This window comes from Passer domesticus, chromosome 18 (genome assembly GCF_036417665.1).
Source record: "Passer domesticus isolate bPasDom1 chromosome 18, bPasDom1.hap1, whole genome shotgun sequence".
Classification (NCBI taxonomy): Eukaryota; Metazoa; Chordata; class Aves; order Passeriformes; family Passeridae; genus Passer; species Passer domesticus.
Genome location: NC_087491.1, coordinates 4,198,644 through 4,217,269, shown reverse-complemented (window position 1 = coordinate 4,217,269; position 18,626 = coordinate 4,198,644). Strand labels below are relative to the sequence as shown.

Below are 18,626 nucleotides of genomic sequence, written 5' to 3'. Positions count from 1 at the left end.
CCTTCATGGAAAGGCTGCCCAGCCCTGGCACGACTTCCCAGCCCTGGCACAGCTGCCCAGGGCAGTGGTGGAGTCCAATCCCTGGAGGGATTTCAAAGCTGTGTAGGGGACATGGGTCAGTGCTGGGGGAACAATGACCTTAAAGACCTTTTTCAACCTAAACAATTCCACAGCTCCAGGTTGACCCTGCTGCAGGACCAAAACCCATTTTTAGGTGGCCTAACCCTGTGCAGGCTCTCTGCAGCAGCCTCCTCCCTCCCCAGCTCGGCTCTAACTCCCAGCACCACATTTCCATCTGAATGCAGCCACTCCAGCAGGGAACCACTGCCTTCCCTAAAGCTGGGCTGCAGTTCAGCCCACAATCTGCTCACACCCAGACAAGGAGTCTGCAAGAAACCCGGGATCTCTGGAATATGGAATTCCACATCTGCTCACTCAGCACCTCGGGCTCCTGCCAGCCAAGCCCACCCTGAGCAGGCAGCAGCGGCAGATGAACGGGAGGGGAGGGTGGTGCAGTTTATGACAAAGTTTCTGCATTCATCAGCCACGAGGGAGCTCTTTGGGGAAGTGCTGAACAGGAAAATGCCACATGGCCATTGACAGAATCCCAGTGCTGAGGAAAATGCAAATTCCTCTCTTGTGCAGGAAGAATGCAGCAATCTGAGGATCTGATGTTGGGTGGAAGGAAAAGGAGAAGAGGAGCAAAAAGGAAAGTAAAGACCTAAACACATTCTTCTCATCCTTCTTCCTCCTCCTGCAGAGGGTAAAAAAACCCCAGGAATCCTGAGCTCACCTCCCTGCCCAAAGGGAGAGAAAAGCTCAAACACCACCTGGCAAAAACGGCATTAATTCTGATATTGGTGCTTTAACTTATTTTCTTTGATGCTTTTTGGTCACTCTTCCCTATCATATTCCCAAGAGTAATTTTTCTTGCAGGATTCACAGAAGGAAATGCTTTAAATGTGCTTTACCTCAGCCATGCATGTACCTGGTGCCACCTCAAAAGTTTCTATATAAGAAGTCACCCAATGAACAGGTAAAACCTACATCACAGCATTTCTGGCAGGTGATAACATTTATTGCACTGATGGAAGTAAATTCTTACATTCTCCTTGTTCTTCTGCAGAGGGTAAAGAAAACCAGGAACCCTGAGCTCAGCTCTCTGCCCAAAGGCAGAGCCCCAAAAAACTGCTCTCAAACACCAGCTGGCAAAAACTGTATCCATTCTCACTGATATTGGTGCCTTTAACTTATCTGTGCTGCTTTTGGCCAGTGCTCCCAACCATATTTCCAAGAATAATTTTGCTTGCAGGACTCAGAAAATGAAGCACTTTCAATGTGTTTTACCTCAGCTGTGCACGTACCTGGTGCCACCTCAAAAGTCTCTGTATGAGAAGTCACCCAATGAACAGCAACCCCCAAACTGTCAGAGTATTTATCACAGATGATAACATTTATAACATTTATATATCAATGCAGGGAGCCCCAGCTGGGGAATAACATGCTCTGACTCCATGATTCAGAAGGGTGAACAATTGCTTTATTAAGTTATATTATATTACACTACATACTATACTATATACTATACTAAATAAAAACCTGTGATCCTTCCCAGTCATGACACAGCTTTGACCCAATTGGTCAATCAGTCCAAACAACCCTCAGCAGAGTCCAATTAACAAACTCCATTCAATAAACAGTCTCCATAACACATTCCACATGTGCCAAAGAACAGGCGCAGCTAATAGAGAGAAGAATTGTTTTCTCTTCTCTCTCTGAGCTTTCTCACTGCCTTCCTCAGGAAAAATCCTGCAAGAGAGAATTATGTCTCTCTCTGTTCAGAGAATGTGAATACCACAATTTATATATAACATTTATAGCACTGACACAAGTAAATACTCCTGAGGTTTGTTAATAGGGTGCATGTCTGCACAAATCCTTCCCCCAGGATCAAACACGAGACCAGCATCTCCCCAAATAGCAAACACCACTCAGGAATGGCTGTGTCAGTTGATCAGTGACTCAGAGGAGAGGAATGGGCACTCAGCAACCTCACCACAACTCCCCCTGCTCAAGGCAGAACCAGCATGTGAGGGACAAATGGATCTGAGGAGAAACAGCCCAGAGCAGAAATGCAGGGAAGGCTCTGAGCTGCCCAGTTAGGGTTTTGAAAGCCTTTGGAATACCTGACATCCCACCCCAGTTTGACTTTCTGTTCATCTCTCTCTTTGCTTTCAGCTCTCTCCTTGCCCTGTTCTGCCCTGCATCTCTGCAGATGGGCTTGAAGGGAACAGGGAAACTCATCCTCAGCACTTCCTTCCCAACATGAGGGAAAAAGGAGCCAATGATGATGAGAGGGATGAAGTAAAGCCAATTCCAGGTGTCACCTGTGGCATCATTTGTCTGGAAACAGAATAAAAGGAGGAGTGGGGAAGTGCCTGGGGCAATTTTACATTTAGGGTTTAAATTTAGGGGCTGTTCTTCAGCTCTCATCTGGTCAATCAAACAGCTCTGGTTGCAGGAAGCAGACCCCATCCAGGGAGGGCTCAATGGGTCCCTTCCAGCTCAGCACATTCCATGGTTCTGTGAGGCTGGGAATGCTGTCAGCAAGCCAAGGGGGGCTGGAGAGCCCATGGGGGGGTGAGCTGGAGGAAGGAACAGATGGGAGAAGGGAAAACCACATAAACATGCAAAGGGAGTGCAGCAGGTTCACTGCTGCCAAACGATCGTTTATCATTTATTTCTCCATTTGAAGCCCAAACTTGGCCACAGATCCACAATTCCATGCCATGATCAAAGCCCTTAAAAACGAAATGTGTTGAAATACAATCAATTACCCTCCCTTCCCTGAGCATTTGCTGGGTTGCCTCCTGCTCAGGGCAGGGCAGGGCAGGGCCTGGCTCTGTTTGCTCTGCCTGGCTTACAAGGATCCAGGACAAACTCCCCTTTGGATATGGTGACAAACACCAGGCAAAAGTGGTGACAAAGTGCTCCTGAGAAAGCAGAGCCTCCTTGGATGTGCAGCACCTTTCCCAGCGCTCCCAGGTGTGAGAGATGCGCAATGCGATGGTTGACTCTCACAATTAAAAGGCAAATATCCTGTATATATGTTAGAAGAAGTATTATAGATTTATAGTTATTGTTTTATAGATTTATAGTTATGTTTTATCACAATTAAAAGGCAAATATCATGTATATATGTTTGGAGAAGTTTTATAGATTTATAGTTATGTTTTACCCCCCCTTGCATTGTTATCAGGGTTGCCTGGGTTTGGGACATTCAGGCAGGGTTGGCTCGTTACTATGGCAACAGCTGACCTCCAAAAAAGATGTTGGGAAGTGATCTCCACCACTGGACAGAGAGGAGGAGTTGATGGGCAGAACTTTAGGGGGGCTGAAGGGTTAAAAGGCGAAACCTCCACTGTGTGGGTGAGCACATGGTGGGAAAAATCCTCTTCTCCCCATGCTGTAATATTGTGTCTATTCAACCTTCTGTTTTATTTTTGATGAGGTTCCAATAAACCTTTTAAATGTTTTGGGAGTCTCATTTCTCACACAAGCGAGCTGGAACCCAAGCACAGGGTACAGCCCCAGCTCTGCCATAGGTTGAGGCTTTAATGACTCAAAACCTGTTTGCTGCCAGGAAAACCAAACTCCTTCCCCCAGGGAAAGCCCCCAGAGTCTCACAGGCAGCTCTGTCTGTCCTGAGCCCTTCATCCACAGAGCCACTGAGGTCCAGGTTCACTCATTAAGCAGGAGGAGCCAAGAGATCAAATCAATTTTTATGTTCCAGCTACAACATTTCACTGCTGTAACGTCTGGCTGTCTGTCACTGCCACTTGTGCCCACAGAGATGTAACAGGAGGGCAAGAGAAATTAAATACTCTACACAACGTGCCAGAATTACAGCCAGAAATTCAGGAGGAGCTCACAGGGGGCTTTCACACTGCTCCTGAGCTTTCTGGTTAAAAACAGCCATGGGGCTCTTCACATGCACCCCCTGAGCAGTGCCCACACCCAGCCCCAGGACTGCCCTGGGCACTGAAAGATCCACATCCCCTAAATGTGACAGCACAAGGCTCCCACAACTGCACAGAGGGAAACTGAGGCAGCTGAGGGGCGCGTTCAGGGCCACAGTGATCTCCACTTCAAACATCTAAAGCCCATGCAAACTCTGCACCCCTGGAGTGCTCTTCCTAACAGTCTGAGCTCTGTCCAGCCCACAGCTGCCCCCACCCCTGATCTGGAACTGGTAGCAGGACACACCCAGCATGGTAAAATACCAAATACCCTGGATACCTTGTGCAGACTACCCTAGAACAGAGATTGGACAGAGCTACAGAATAAAGCAGGGATTTATTCAAAGGATCTCCTCCATGGATCACCTTGGGCAGCACAAGAGCCCAGCCAGGGCTGCCCCCAAGATGAACCAAAATGGTCCCAAAATGCACGAGCGCTCCCGGGGTCTCTCCCTGGGATCAGCTCTGCTCCATGTGCAGATTGCAGTTCATTGTCCAGTTCCAGCTTTAGCCCATGCAGTCCCATGTTTCTTGTTTTTCTCTCTTCAGCCCACAGTGTTTGTGCTCCTGGGCTGAGATTTGGATCATTTGTCCTTGGTGCCCAGCTGGAGAAGGAATTGTTTTGTCTCCCTGCTCTGTGCACAGAGCTCACCATCCCCTGATATGAAGCCCAGACCCACACACTAAAGCAGCACAGAATGTGAAAAATAGAAAAGCTAAAAGCTGAGGCATCACCCAATTCCTAAATCCCCAAAAGCATCACTCCAGCCTGTTCCAGGTGACTCTGCCCCATCAGCCACCCTGGAGCTGCTGTCCCTGCTGGGTGTCACACGACAGCCTTTGTCTGTTCACTCCCTATTGATGTCTTTTTGGGATATCTAAAAACAGAAGCCAGGCAAAATTAAGGCAATAAAAAGCAGGTATATTTATTGAAGGGCCTTCAGGTACATTTCAGGCAGGCAAAGCCCCCCAGGGCCTACACCCAAAATGAACGATGGGTTTCACACTTTTTATAAGTTTGGTCCATTTGCATATTGGGGGTTAATCTGTCAATTACAGCTTCAGCTAATGAAGTTTGCTCTCCCCCAACTCACTTTTGTTTCCATCTCTGGGGCCTGAGGCAGTGAGGTGTCCTTGACTGCCAGGCCTGGAGAGGAATTGTTGTGTCTGCCCAAAATGGGAAAACAGCAGCTCACACTGTGTGTGGAGTGTGGAGTTATCCACTAAAGAACTGCAGGCTTACAAATATATGGAATATATAAAATCTCAAATCCTAGGGGATCACTGTATTGCCTCTGAGCATCCAGGGGCTCTCTCCTCCCTCTCTGCACAGTGCTGGTGTCCCCAGGCAGTGTTAGCAGGTCCACCCCTCAGGGTGCAGGGATCTGGGGGGAATTTTGGCAGCTGTATCAGACTAAGAAGCCAAAGGCTGCTGTCCTGCAGGGGATTAAAGCCCTGAGCTGCGGAACAGGGCATTCTCCAGCACAGCACACAGCAGTTCCCAGCAGCAGGCCTTTTGTGAGGTGTCCAAGAGCAGAGCAGGGCAGGGCTAATCCTCACTTTGTGGCTCAGGCACACAGAGCTGCTCAGGCCCTGCTTCTCTGTGTTAACAAGGTGGCAGCTGTGTCTGGTTATTAATTCTTTCCAAGATACCTTTTGAAACAATCGACTTGAAAGCAGCCAACTGCTGCTTGCACTGTGCTACAGAGCCCAGAAATTCTTTTTTATCACCTCTCATCTAATTTCCTTCAGCCCTGGCCATCACCCACCTTCCCAGGTCCACTCCAAGGGAAGTTTCCTTGTCCCTGGAAGTGCCCAAGGCCAGCTTGGATCGGGCTTGGAGCAATCTGGGCTACTGGGAGTAGTCCCTACCCATGGTGGAGGTGGAATGAGGTGATCTTTTCCAGCCCAAACCATCTGGGATTCTCTTTCTTGTTGCTGCAGGAGCAGCAGCAGCTCTGCTCCAGCCGCATCGCATCGCCAGGAAATGGCCAAAAAAGCCTGGCCTGCTCCAGCATCCTCCTCCCCGCCCTTTCCAACCCTTTCACTGCCTCCCCAGGGTCTCTGCCTGTTTTTGGCTCCTTGCTCCCCATCCCCAGGGAGCCTCAGGGCTCACCAGATCATCTCCAGCTCCCACTGCTCACTCCATCAAAGGGAGCAGGAGCTGCTTTGGGAGGGGAAGGAACATCACATAAAATAACCTTTAACATTAAAAACAAACAATTAAGGGGCTGCCATGTAAATGTTTCCTGAGTGGGGGTCAATAACAGGATTTAATTGGACAGGTACAGCCAAACACCACAGACCATTTGCTTTTACTGTGTTTTTAATCAAAATACAAAATACAGCACACCTAGATTTACTCATTGAATCTAATCAATGGCACAGCCTGACTTATTCAGGGCAATTAAAGGCTAATATTCCCTTAGTTAAGTGTTTTTGCATTGAGAACTCTCAGCTGTCTTGGAGAGATGAACTCTCTTCACCCCCTGTCTGATTTTTCACAACTCTCTTCCTCACCATTTCTGATAATTAGCAAAGCTATTTACAGGTGATTTATTTCTATCTGCTAATATTCTTACATTTAAATGAACACAGAAATTACTAAGAGTAAAATCAAAAATATTGCAAGCATGTACAAGAGCACCTGGAACCTGCCTTACAATGAAAACAGAAGGAGGAAAAGCCCTTTTTAAAAAAGTCTTTCATCTTTTAAACATTCTGTAGCCTTTCTGACCCAGAAACACCACTGAACCCTGCACTGAGGAGCCTCTGCTGCAATTCCCACTCTCCCAGGAGGTGAAATTGGGTCACAGCCAGGTGAAAGGTGAGCTGCTCCCACATTCCCCACCACAGCAGCAAGAGAAATTCCAGTTCTCAAGTGCTGACCTGTAGATGCTGGTCAGAGACAAAAGTCAGATAAACTTTCCCAGACATTGCTCTGTGAAGTTTGTGAATGTTCAGAGAAGGAATTAAAGCAATTCTTAATCTTTGCAGCTGGTGTTGTTTTTTCCTAAGATGTTTAAAAGATGGTGTTGTGCCTAATTAGCCAATGGTGTGAGGGGTGTTGATTGAGGACCATTCGGGTCTATCTGTAACTGTCTAGAAAAAGTGTGTGGTTTTTAAAATTGCATTTAGCCTTCTGAGACTTTGGAGACTATGTGTCAATTTATTCACCCGTCCTCAATACAACAGTGACACTGGCCCCACGTGCTGCTCCAAACAGAGCACCAGGATCTGCAGAAAGCCTTTCCCATCCCAGGTGAAATGCCACCTGGGCTCGAATCCAGCCCGGTGTCTCTGGATTCTGACTCTCAGATGTTCCAGTCCATTTTTGGGATCATCTGGTGCTCAGCTCTGCAGGACGTCCAGAGTCCAGAGCCAAATTCAGCTGGCACAGGAACGTCCCCATGGACACCCCGGGGCTGTGCCACCCATGGGAGAGATGTAGCAGAAGGCTGCTCTGTGGGAAAGATAAAACTGGAATGGACTTGTCTCAGGTGTAGCTGGATGTGTGTTCTATCCCCATCTGTCAGAGCTGGGGCAGTTCTCCTCTGTTCATGGGGCAGGTTTTTCTTTATCTCTCCCACAGCCAATCCTCCCTCCAGCAGATCTCTGCTGTCCATGGCCACTGAGTGTCCCTGCATGGCTGATCAAATTCCAGCATCCCATGGGGAGATGCTCCGCCCAGGGGAGCCAAGCATTCCTACCTGGATACAATCTGAGCCTGGAACAGCACAGCAGCCTTTGCCCACTGCATTCCCAGAGGAGCAGCTTTCTCCTGCCCTGCATTCCCAGAGGGAGAGCAGGCCCATCTCCAGCAGCCCTGGAGCTGCAGAGGAAAACTCCCCCCTTGTGCAGGATCCCTGCTCCAGCAGAAGCACAGCTGGCACTGCAGGAGGGCTGAGCCCCCATGGGATGGGACTGTGCCACCACCCTGACCCACAGGGGGGCAGGGCCTGTTCTGGCTCTGGCTGTGGTTTGTTTTCTTTATTTGTACTATTGCATTTGTATTTTAATTTTCCTAGTAAAGAACTGTCATTCCTATTCCCATATCTTTGCCTGAGAGCCCCTTAATTTCAAAACTGTAATAATTTAGAAGGAGGGTGTTTACATTTTCCATTTCAAGGGAGGCTCCTCCCTTCCTTAGCAGACACCTGTCTTTTCAAACCCAGAAAGACCTTAAGGAAATTAGTGGCTGGTCCAAAAGCTGCTCTGAGTGCAGCAAGAAGGGGTTTGGGGTTCAGAGCTTCCCCCACCTGGGGTCAGTGGGGTGAGGTGGGTCAGAGCAGGTGCCACTGATCAGAGAGGGAGGGAATTAAAGTGGAAGAGCCCCCAGAAAGCTGCAGGGGACTGGGAGCCAAGCTCAAACACCAGTTCTTAGGATTTTAACCTTATGTCTTCTGTGAGGAAAACCCCTCAGCTGGAGGTTTCCATGGCTGGAAGTAGGATGGTCAGGATTTCAGGGGCCTCTAAACTTCATGGAAGGTGCAGACAACAATTTGAGACTGGAGAGACAGCCTTAAGCTGCACCAGGGGAAGTTTAGGCTGGGAATTAGGAAAAAACACTTCACTGAGAGAGGGATTGAGCACTGGAATGGAGTCACTGCCCCTGGAGGTGTTTAAAAATCACTGCAGGTGACACTCAGGGCCATGGTTTCATTGACAAGGTAGTGTTAGGTTGAGATCATCAAGTCCAAAGGTGTTTTCCGACCCAGTTCTGGGGTTCTGAGATCTGATCTCCTCCTGGAGCACATCTTAACTGTGCCTTTGGCGGGGTTGGACACCAGGGAAGATCCCATGGCAGAGGAAGCATTTCCTGGGAGCCCTTTGGGATGGGGTCAGCAGTTGTAGGAAAAGCCCTCAGAGAGTCCCCAGTGGCCTCTGTCCTCTGCTCACACCACAGCCCTGACAAAGCCTGAACTCTGGGAAGAGACCCCAAACCCCTGCACATTTACACTCAAATCCAGGCTCCTGAGAAGACCCTCTCTCTTTGAAGTCTTTGAGCTACTCCACTCCTCCTTTTCACCTTCACACACACCTAGATCACCTCCCCCTTTAGGATTCTCATTTTCCACCTTTTAATTCCTCTGACAGGACTCAGAAGGTGCCAAAGAAGAGTGAAGGGAGATATAATTCCCTCCAATACATCAATCCAGAGCTGGGCTTTCCTCTGAAAGCATCCAAATGCATAAAATCAACACAAATACAAGAAGACTCTGGGTGAAATCCTCAAAGCTGGCAGCATTTTAATTTTGCACAATAGCAGTAGATGTAGGAACACATTTTAACTGTAGTTGTTGCAAGCAATATTAATGTTAATTCAGCCAAGTTTAAATAGAAGCAAATCCTCCCCTTTGTTTTTCCCCTTCTGCAGAGCTGGGGAGGCTGAAAAAGCAAAACCACTGCTGTTTTATGCCTTGATCCAAAGGCTTATGGCACCAATATATCAATACATAAATATGCTAACAGGGTTTCTTGATAAAAAATTCATTCTTTCCCCAGCTAGCATGAACTCACTCAGCTGCTTTATTCATGAGCCTGCCTGGCACTGGGAAAGCTCTGCCATTGTCAAAAATAACAGGCTGGCCAAGGGACTCCACCATTTTTTATGTTTTTATTTTGATTTCATAGCCTCTCCTCCCTTTTATTTTTAAACAGCTGTGGGTTTGAATTATGGATGGAAACTTGGTGCAGACTGCTCCTGGTGGGGACAGGTGAGGCACATACAGGGTGAGGAAGGGCAGGACTCTGCCTGGGGTTCTCCAAGTTTTGCCCCAGCAAACACCTGCCCAGCCCCACTCTGAGCCCCACGGGGCTCTTATCTGGAAGATAAGGAGGATTTCAGGCCAGGTTAGATGAGGTTTGGAGCAGCCTGGTCTGGTGGAAGCTGTCCCTGTCCTCAGCAGGGAGGTTGGAACCAGATGATCTTTAAGGTCCTTTCCAACCCAAACCATTCTGTGATTCTCTGAGGATGCATTTCACACATTTTACCACAAATCTAAAAGCCACAGAGCTCATGAGACCAAGTAATTCCAGCATTTCACAAAATGGGACTCAAGCTGAGATGCTGCAGGGGCAGTAGTTTCGGCCAGCATAACTCCAAATATTCTGATTCCCACCAGCAGTGCCTCAGTCACCCATCTTCAGGTTTCTCTGAGCACACAGGACTTGCATTTTCTGGGAGGGGGCACAAGGAGAGCACAGGAGCTCTTGGGCTTGGGTGGTGCAGTTGGAGGGAGCACCTTGAAAAACAAATTGTGCTGCTGAGCTTGGAGTTCTTATCAAGGCCAAATCATTCATTGAGAGAACTTCTGTGTGAGTCAAGCTGCACTTGGAGGAAATTCAGCACTCTCTGGACATGCTGTTCTTATCTGCAAAGGCTTCAGGTGTCTGAAGAGCCAAAGCTGTCCCCAAATGTGCTCTGAAAGTCATGAGAAGGGAGAAATATTCCCAGGTATAAATGTATAAACACAGACACAGATTTAGAGCCCTGCTCTCTCTGGCTGCTCAGGGACACAGGAGATATTCTGTGTCCGCATACAGACCCACACAGAGATTTGCTGGTCTAGTGAGCAGATGCAGAATAAACTTTTCCTGCCACTCAGCAGTCCCTGGGCCCTGCAGCCCCTCGGTCAGCAGTGACACAGAGCAATTCCCAGAGCAACACAGCAATCCAATATTCCAGCATTTGCTGCTTTGAGCAGAGGAAACTGTGGGGCAAGGCCCAAAATCATTGCAAATAACAACAGCCCTGAGGATAACGCACAGGGATCCTCATCATCCTAATGCAAATCCAGATTCTTCCTGATTTTCCCTCTAAACATCACCAGCAAAGATTCCCAAGAAGTTTCCAGTAGCAGAAAATTGGTTGAATGAATTAAAGCCTTGATTCCATGGTATAAAATGATAACCAAAGGCTGATGCACACCTGCAATCTCCAGCAGAGGACTGGGAATGAGCAGAGTATCGATTTATTTAGGTTAGGCCACCTTCTCATTCTTATCTTCTAATGAGACACCTCCAGCAGTTCAGCTTTTCCTTAATTATGAGCAAAAAATATCCCTGTCAATAAATCTACAGCTCAGGAGCTGGAGCTGAGAGCTCAGTCCCACAGAACTGAGAGCACAGCAAAGCCCCCAGGCCCAAGAGCCCTTTGTCAATGCAATCCCTACTCAGAACAAAATTCCAAAGGTCTTTTATCCCTCCCATTTCCCTGCTTCAGACAAAACAGAACAAAAATATCAGTTGGGCATGATCCCCTCATCTCCTTCTAAAGACATTTCACAAGGTTTTGTGACGACATTTTAAATAAAAAGGACTCTCTGCTCTAGGAAAGAAAAAAAAAGGTTTTGCCTAACCAAAAGCCTTGCCAAGTTATTCCAAATTTGAATGATAACTGCCTGTGAAATTCCAAATTGAAGTGTGAAAATATTTACTACAGTGTATATTCATTAAGCCTGTAAAAAATGATGAGCCCAGCTCAAAGCTGCTCCTTTCTGGATTCCAGAAGGAGGAAACAACCTGGGAACAGGGATGAACAGCAAAAGTTTTGCCACAGACCAGTTAAACAAACCAGCTCCAGAAGGGACAGAGACACCCAGGGTTTTTTCTGGGATGAGCTGCTTCTCAGATCTCCTGGGTGATTTTCCTCACCTGCAAGGGCTGGATTTTAGAATCATAGAATATTTTGGTTTGGAAGGGATCTTAAAACCCATCTCATCCCTTCCCTGCCATGGGCAGGGGCACCTTCCACCATCCCAGACTGCTCCAAGCCCCAGTGTCCAACCTGGCCTTGGGCACTGCCAGGGATGGGGCAGCCACCACCTCTCAGAAAATCGGTTGTTTTTTCTCCAAAAGATAAAGTTCTGGCACAACAGAGGATTTAAAAAGAAATTTATAACCCATTTTTTATTACGGCAACACTTTTATTCTTTCTTGTGTTTTCACACACTATCCCTGGCAGTGTCCAAGGCCAGGCTGGACACTGGGGCTTGGAGCAACCTGGGATGGTGGAAGGTGTCCCTGCCCATGGCAGGGTGTCTCAGGCTGGAAGATGTGGCTGGGTTTGTGTTCTATCCCCATCTGTCAGAGGTGGGGCAGTTCTCCTCTGTTCATGGGGCAGTTTTTTCTTTCTCTCTCCCACAGCCAATCCTCCCTCCAGCAGATCTCTGCTGTCCATGGCCACTGAGTGTCCCTGCATGGCTGATCCAATTCCAGCATCCCATGGGGAGATGCTCCGCCCAGGGCAGGAGCCAAGCATTCCTACCTGGATACAATCTGAGCCTGGAACAGCACAGCAGCCTTTGCCCACTGCATTCCCAGAGGAGCAGCTTTCTCCTGCCCTGCATTCCCAGAGGGAGAGCAGGCCCATCTCCAGCAGCCCTGGAGCTGCAGAGGAAAACTCCCCCCTTGTGCAGGATCCCTGCTCCAGCAGAAGCACAGCTGGCACTGCAGGAGGGCTGAGCCCCCATGGGATGGGACTGTGCCACCACCCTGACACACAGGGGGTCAGGGCATGTTCTGACTCTGACAGTGGTGTTTTGATTTACTGCATTGTTTATTTTATTTTTAATTTTCTTGCCTAGTAAAGAACTGTTATTCCTGCTCCCATATCTTTGCCTGAGGTGCCCTTAATTTAAAAACTGTTATAATTCAGAGGTGGGAGGTTTACGTTTTCCATTTCAAGGGAGGCTCCTGCCTTCCTTAGCAGACACCTTTCTTTCCAAACCAAGACAACTACAAAATCAAGTGAAACCTCCACTTCTGCTTTTCTCAGACCCATTCTGTCACTCTGTGTCACTGCAGCCCCTGATGCAGCAGGGATGGCAGAGCACTGGCACTATCTGAAAGCACCCAGCTGCCTTTTTCATCCTGGGCAGGAAAGCAATTGTCAGGCATGTTCAGGGCTGTTTGTACCCTCACTGCTTTCATGCTGTTGAGCTGCAAGTGGATTTCTTCAGCTGGAGGTTTTTTTCTTGGCAAGCCCCCACAGTTAACACTGCTGTTTGGAGAGGTTTCACTGCTTTTCAGAGAGCAATTGCTGCCTTGAAGAGACTCTTGAAGTTTGTCTGATGTATGTCACTCTCCTGCTGTATATCTGAAATGTCTCCTATTAAACCTGGAGGTGGCCACCCCGCAGTCATTTGGAATAAATCTTCCCTGAGACATTAAATAAATGCCAGAAGATTCAGGGAGGTGCATCAGCTCCTGCTCAGCCTCACACATTTGCTCAAGGGCTGTTCAGAGCAGGGTGATTTGCTGGAGCAGGGCTGAAATGTCTCAATCCTCCCAGACTCGGAGGGAATGCCCACGTGGGCACGGGGTCAGCCAGACTGTGTTCCCAGATGGATGGAGACCCAGGCATGGGCACAAACGTGCAGCACTCTTGGCATTTAAATATTCCAAAGCCATTTCAGCCTTAGGCTTGCTCCACACATTTCCTGTTCCAGCACCTTTGGGTTTCTGTAAACCTTTCAAAGGAGGAGGCAGGCAAAGCCTGCATCCCTTAAAAGAGCTGGGAATTCAAACAGGGCTTGCAGCCCTCCAGAACCCAGGAGGAAAGCAGGAATAATGAGCAGAATTGGGACTGGTGTAGGATTCTTGTACTGGCAGCTCACTCAGGATCCATCAGCTGTGCAGATTCCTCCTTTCACCGCATGCTTTCCCCTCACAGAAGCTTGTGCTGCTTGTTCAGTGCTCCACGAGGGATTTTTCCTACAAATCCATGGATGCTTACACCAATTTATTGCACTCCTGGACTGCTACACCCCACCAGCTCTCATTAGTAGCAAGTTTGTTACTCCAAAGCCTGGAGTGAGGATTCTCCGTGGGGAAAAGGGAGTTGAGAAATCTACATCATCTGCTGCTCAGGGGAGTTCGGACATAAAGCTCCAGGGAGGGGTTTAAGGCACTGAGAAATTTGGATATTTTTACACACATGGGTGGTAGGTGAATCTGTTTACACAAGAACTTCTGAAATTTGCGATGCTGAGATGTCTGTCACACACCAGTGATCAGCTAAGTGAATGAAGGTTGACCTAAAAGACTGATTTTTCTACATAATAATAAATCTGTCTGATACTCAAAAAAACCACAGGTTGTAACAACATAATGGAAGGGAGGAAGCTTAAATCCAGCAGGAAACATGGATGAATGCACATCTCAACTGGCACAAAGTCTGTGTGCCAACAGCAGGGGTGTGAGAGGATCGTGGGGGACACACAGGCCACATGTGGGCTCTTGTGGCATTCACATCCTCTGAAAAAATTCTTTCACCCAGGGTTTTTCTCCTGGGAAATTGAAAGGCAGTGAGAGAGGCCTCAGAGAAAAGGAAAACAATTCTTATCTCATTTGCTTCTCCTGTGCTGTGCTCCTTTGGAATGTGTTTGGAGATTGTTTACCCACAGGTGATTATTTCATTGGGTTCTGCTGGGAGTTGTTTTCACTCTTTGGCCAATCAGGGCCAAGCTGTGTCAGGACTCTGGAGAGAGTCACCAGTTTTCATTATTATCTTTTTTGCATTCTGTGAGTATCCTTTCTGTATTCTTTAGTATAGTATAGTATTCTTTAATATAATATAGTATCATAAAATAATAAATTAGCCTTCTGAGAACATGGAGTCAGATGCATCATTCCTGCCTTCATCGGGGCATTCCCAGCAAATACAATAGGCTCTCTCTGTTGGGATGGGTTCCACACATCCAGAATTCCCATTGTGGTTTTGTGTTCAAGTCAATAGTTGGGCTGAGCTGGTTTGGGGTTTTTTTGTGAGGGTTTGGTCACCCCTAAGTGTGTCCCTGCCTTCCAGTACCCCTTCTGCAAAAGCCCCATGCACAGGAGAGGTTTTTCCCTCCCTCCCCACCAGCCTTTCCCTCGCAAACCAGTCCTGCACTCAGAGCTGCTGCCAGGCTCTTGGCTCCTGCTCCAAACCCTGCCATCGCTGCCCTACTTTCCTGCAGATGATTGGTGATACTGAGCCACAAAATCAACACAATCAACATTAACCCCACAGCTCCAGGCTGGGAATTATCATTTATGTGCTCACTGAAGGTGGCTGGTTCTTATTAGCAAATTCAAATCACCCTAACTCGATAGTGAGTGCAATTGAGCACTAACAGCATTAGGAGATTTTTCTCTTCTTTATGAAGCTGCAGGGAGAAAGAGAGAGCACCATTACATCGTGGCACAGCTCAGGAGCTCAGCTCCCATCTCCATCACAGCTGCATGACACCAGCATGTGACACGTGCCCTGCTGGCTTTGTCCCCAGCAGGTCCCTGGGCATCTCCAGGAGCAAATGCACAGTGACAAGAGAAGTTCAGCACTGGTGAGCATCAAGTCCCAAGGGCAACCTCTCCCTAGGTCAGGGCTGGAGGGGATTTTACACCAAATCTGTGGCCCAGCTGTGAGGCAGATGCTGTGTGTTCTAAAAAGCTGAGAGATCAGAACAGGCTCTGCTGCAGACAAAGCCATGGTGACATTTCTTCACACACCTGTGGGCATTGCATGTTGCAGCATTCATTTTTCATCTGTTGGCTCCTCCCTTCCCATATGTGTTCTGTTTTAGGATTCCCCCAGAGGGTACTGGGCACTGCCCAGGATCCCTGGGGAATGGGCACAGCCCCGAGGCTGCCAGAGCATTTGGAAAACACTCCCAGGGATGCCCAGGAAGGGATTGTTGGGGTGTCCTGGGCAGTCCTGGACTCCATGCTCCTGGTCACCCTTTCAGCTGTGATTCTCTGATCTCCACCTCTTCAAAGACCCATCTGAATCCTGGCCTGTGTACCAGGGGAAGCAGAGCACCCTTGTTCTCAGGTTGCTCTGCTACAGCTCTCAATGCCAAGCCTGGCCCAGCCCCTGCTCTGTTCTCCCAGTGCTGGTCCCTTCCAGCCCTGGGTTCTGACACCCCACATTCACCTGGAGCAAAACTTGATCCTTGGACACGATAGGGAATGCAGTGCAACAAAGGAACCATGTCAAAAATGTGCTGTGGGATTCAGAGTGGCAAAACAAAGCCTCTCCTTGTGCTTACTTTCCCTGTTGATGTAAGGAAAACCCTTCAGCAGCTTTACCTTTTGCCGCCTGCTCACACTTCTGGTTAAACAGCTTTGCTTCTCAACATTTATTCACAAGAAGAGTTGATCATGCACAGAGAGTGCTCACAGGAGACTGAGCCCACCCTCAGCCTCTTCACACCACTGCTGCCAGCCCCAGGACACACAGACACCATGCAAACACACCATTTCTTCTCTCTCCTCTCAATATTTAGCACTTGTGGGTCTGTGATTCAGTGGATTGGCTTCAGGTCACTTCTAAAAGAGAGCAGACCAACTGCTCATCAGCTGTACGAGGAGAGAAGAGCAATCCCAGTGCCACAGAACAATCCCAGTGCCACGAGGGACACAGAGCAATCCCAGTGCCACCAGGGACACAGAACAATCCCAGGGACACAGAGCAATCCCAGTGCCACCAGGGACACAGAACAATCCCAGTGCCACCAGGGACACAGAGCAATCCCAGTGCCACCTGCAGAGTCCCACAGGCTCTGCTGGAGCAGTCACTGCACCACCAAAACAGCTGTGACAGTCCCCACGAGCAAAGCCAAGTGCAAACCCCCCCAGGAAGCCACAATCTGAGCAAGGGGCCAGCAAAAGGACACTTAAGCCACCTGTGAGCCTTAACTAGCAGGTTTCAGAGGTGCTTAAGGTGTGGAGGTTGTTGAGACCTGAGGAATCTCAGCCAGGGAGCCAAGAGGAACCTTCATTCAAGTCTGAGATGCGGGGATCTGCTCTGTGTTATTTATTGCCCTTCTGTTTCCTGTAGCACATTCAAGCTGCACCCCCACACCACCTCCTGGGGGGGTTTGCTCAGGAAATCACCTCATGGTCCAGGTAACCAGTGCTGGTCACACCAAACTCCTCCTGAGGAACATCACCTTGGATTCCCCAGCTCACACTTGGGAGTGATGGAGACCAAGAGTTCTTGTATTCTCTGGGACCCCGACGAAGGAGAAGAAAGGAAGGAATCTGACTCCATGTTCTTAGAAGGCTAATTTATTATTATTTTTGTGATCATTATTTTTATAACCATTATTTTTATATGATATGATAATATATTAAAGAATGCTATACTAAATTATACCAAAGAATACAGAAAGGATACAGACAGAAGGCTAAAATATACTAATGAAAAACTCATTACTCTTTCCAGAGCCTTGACACAGCTTGGCTGTGATTGGCCAATAAGTAAAAACAATTCATATGAAACCATATGTTGGATAAACAATCTCTAAACCACATTCCAAAACAGCAAAATGCAGGAGAAGCAAATGAGATAATGTTGTTTTCTTTTTTCTCTGAGGCTTCTCAGCTTCCCAGGAGAGAAATCCTGGGCAAGGGATTCTTTCAGAAAATATGACAGTGACAGGTTTGATCTTCATAAATAAACCTTTCACTGGCACAGGGTGCCTAGAGCAGCTGTGGCTGCCCCTGGATCCCTGGCAGTGCCCAAGGCCAGGCTGGACAGGGCTTGGAGCAGCCTGGCACAGTAGAAAGTGTCCCTGCTCATGGTGGAGGTGGAATGAGGTGAGTTTTAAGGTCCCTTCCCACCCAACCATTCCATGATTCTATGAAATACCCCAAAAATACATGTGTGAGTACTCCAAAGTGGGACAGCAGAATCTCTTCTGCCCCTACAGTTCCAACACCACCCCACCAACAAAACCATCTCTGGATTGGGCTGCAAATGGAGCAACAATTACATCCCAGCCTTTCATTTCTGTATCTTCTTAGGAATAAAGAAATTCAAAGACACAAAAAGGAATGAAAAATACCAAGTGAATCATAAGCTATTTTCATGCAGGGAGGGTAAAGTTCCAGTTGGGATCCAATTTAAGGTAGATTTATATCTTGTTTGAACTGTTCATCCCTACTCACAAGCATATTAGGTTAGGCCCAGTCCACAGTCTTGGAAGACCCACTGGACACTAATATTTGTTAGTAGGAAATGGAAGAAACATGAAAATCTCTTGCCATTAAGATCAAAAGAGAGCGAAGGTGCACTTTGACATTTCTCCTCTCCTGCAAGGAGCCCCTGCTTTGCAAAGCAAATTCCACTGTGGAGCTTTGAACTCCTGGAGAGGAAAGATGAAAGGTGAAAGCCCAGCTCACTGAAAGTCAGCACTGAGGTTTCTGACAGCTCCAGATGGAGCACGTTTGACCTATGATTTTCTGGGTCCATAAACACATTTCTCAATTCTTTGGAAGTTCCTGGTGCAGATGAAAGGCATGACTTTCACTTCATGCACCTCACAGAGGGAACAGAGCAGAGCAAACCGTGCTGGCTCTGAAGGACAGCAAGGAGCCCCAGCCCCTTCCCAATCCACTGGGGATCCCACAGAAAGCTCTGAGCTCCAGACTCACTGCCAGCTCCACAGCAGCTCCCTCAGGAAGGCTCCCAGCTGGCTCCTTTCTGTAAGGAATGCTTAGTCTGAGCCTAGCAAAAGAATTATTTTGATTGAGGAATTCATGGGCAGGCCCAGAAGTTTTCAGGCTTTTTCACTTTGCAAAAGAAGGGGAGCTTCCCATGCCAACACATGGAGGGTTGGA

General features: G+C 48.0%; 1 protein-coding gene and 1 long non-coding RNA gene across 15 annotated transcripts in view; one reads left to right on the top strand and one right to left on the bottom strand.

Moving 5' to 3' along the window:
- Positions 1 to 18,626, bottom strand: part of CACNA1B (calcium voltage-gated channel subunit alpha1 B) — a 298,893-nt gene that overhangs the window by 160,011 nt on the left and 120,256 nt on the right. The window lies entirely within an intron of this gene.
- LOC135283126 (uncharacterized) lies at positions 271 to 3,335 on the top strand. The gene is made up of 3 exons (XR_010349005.1): positions 271 to 713; positions 937 to 1,036; positions 2,239 to 3,335. It is a non-coding gene; the product is annotated as an uncharacterized LOC135283126 (long non-coding RNA).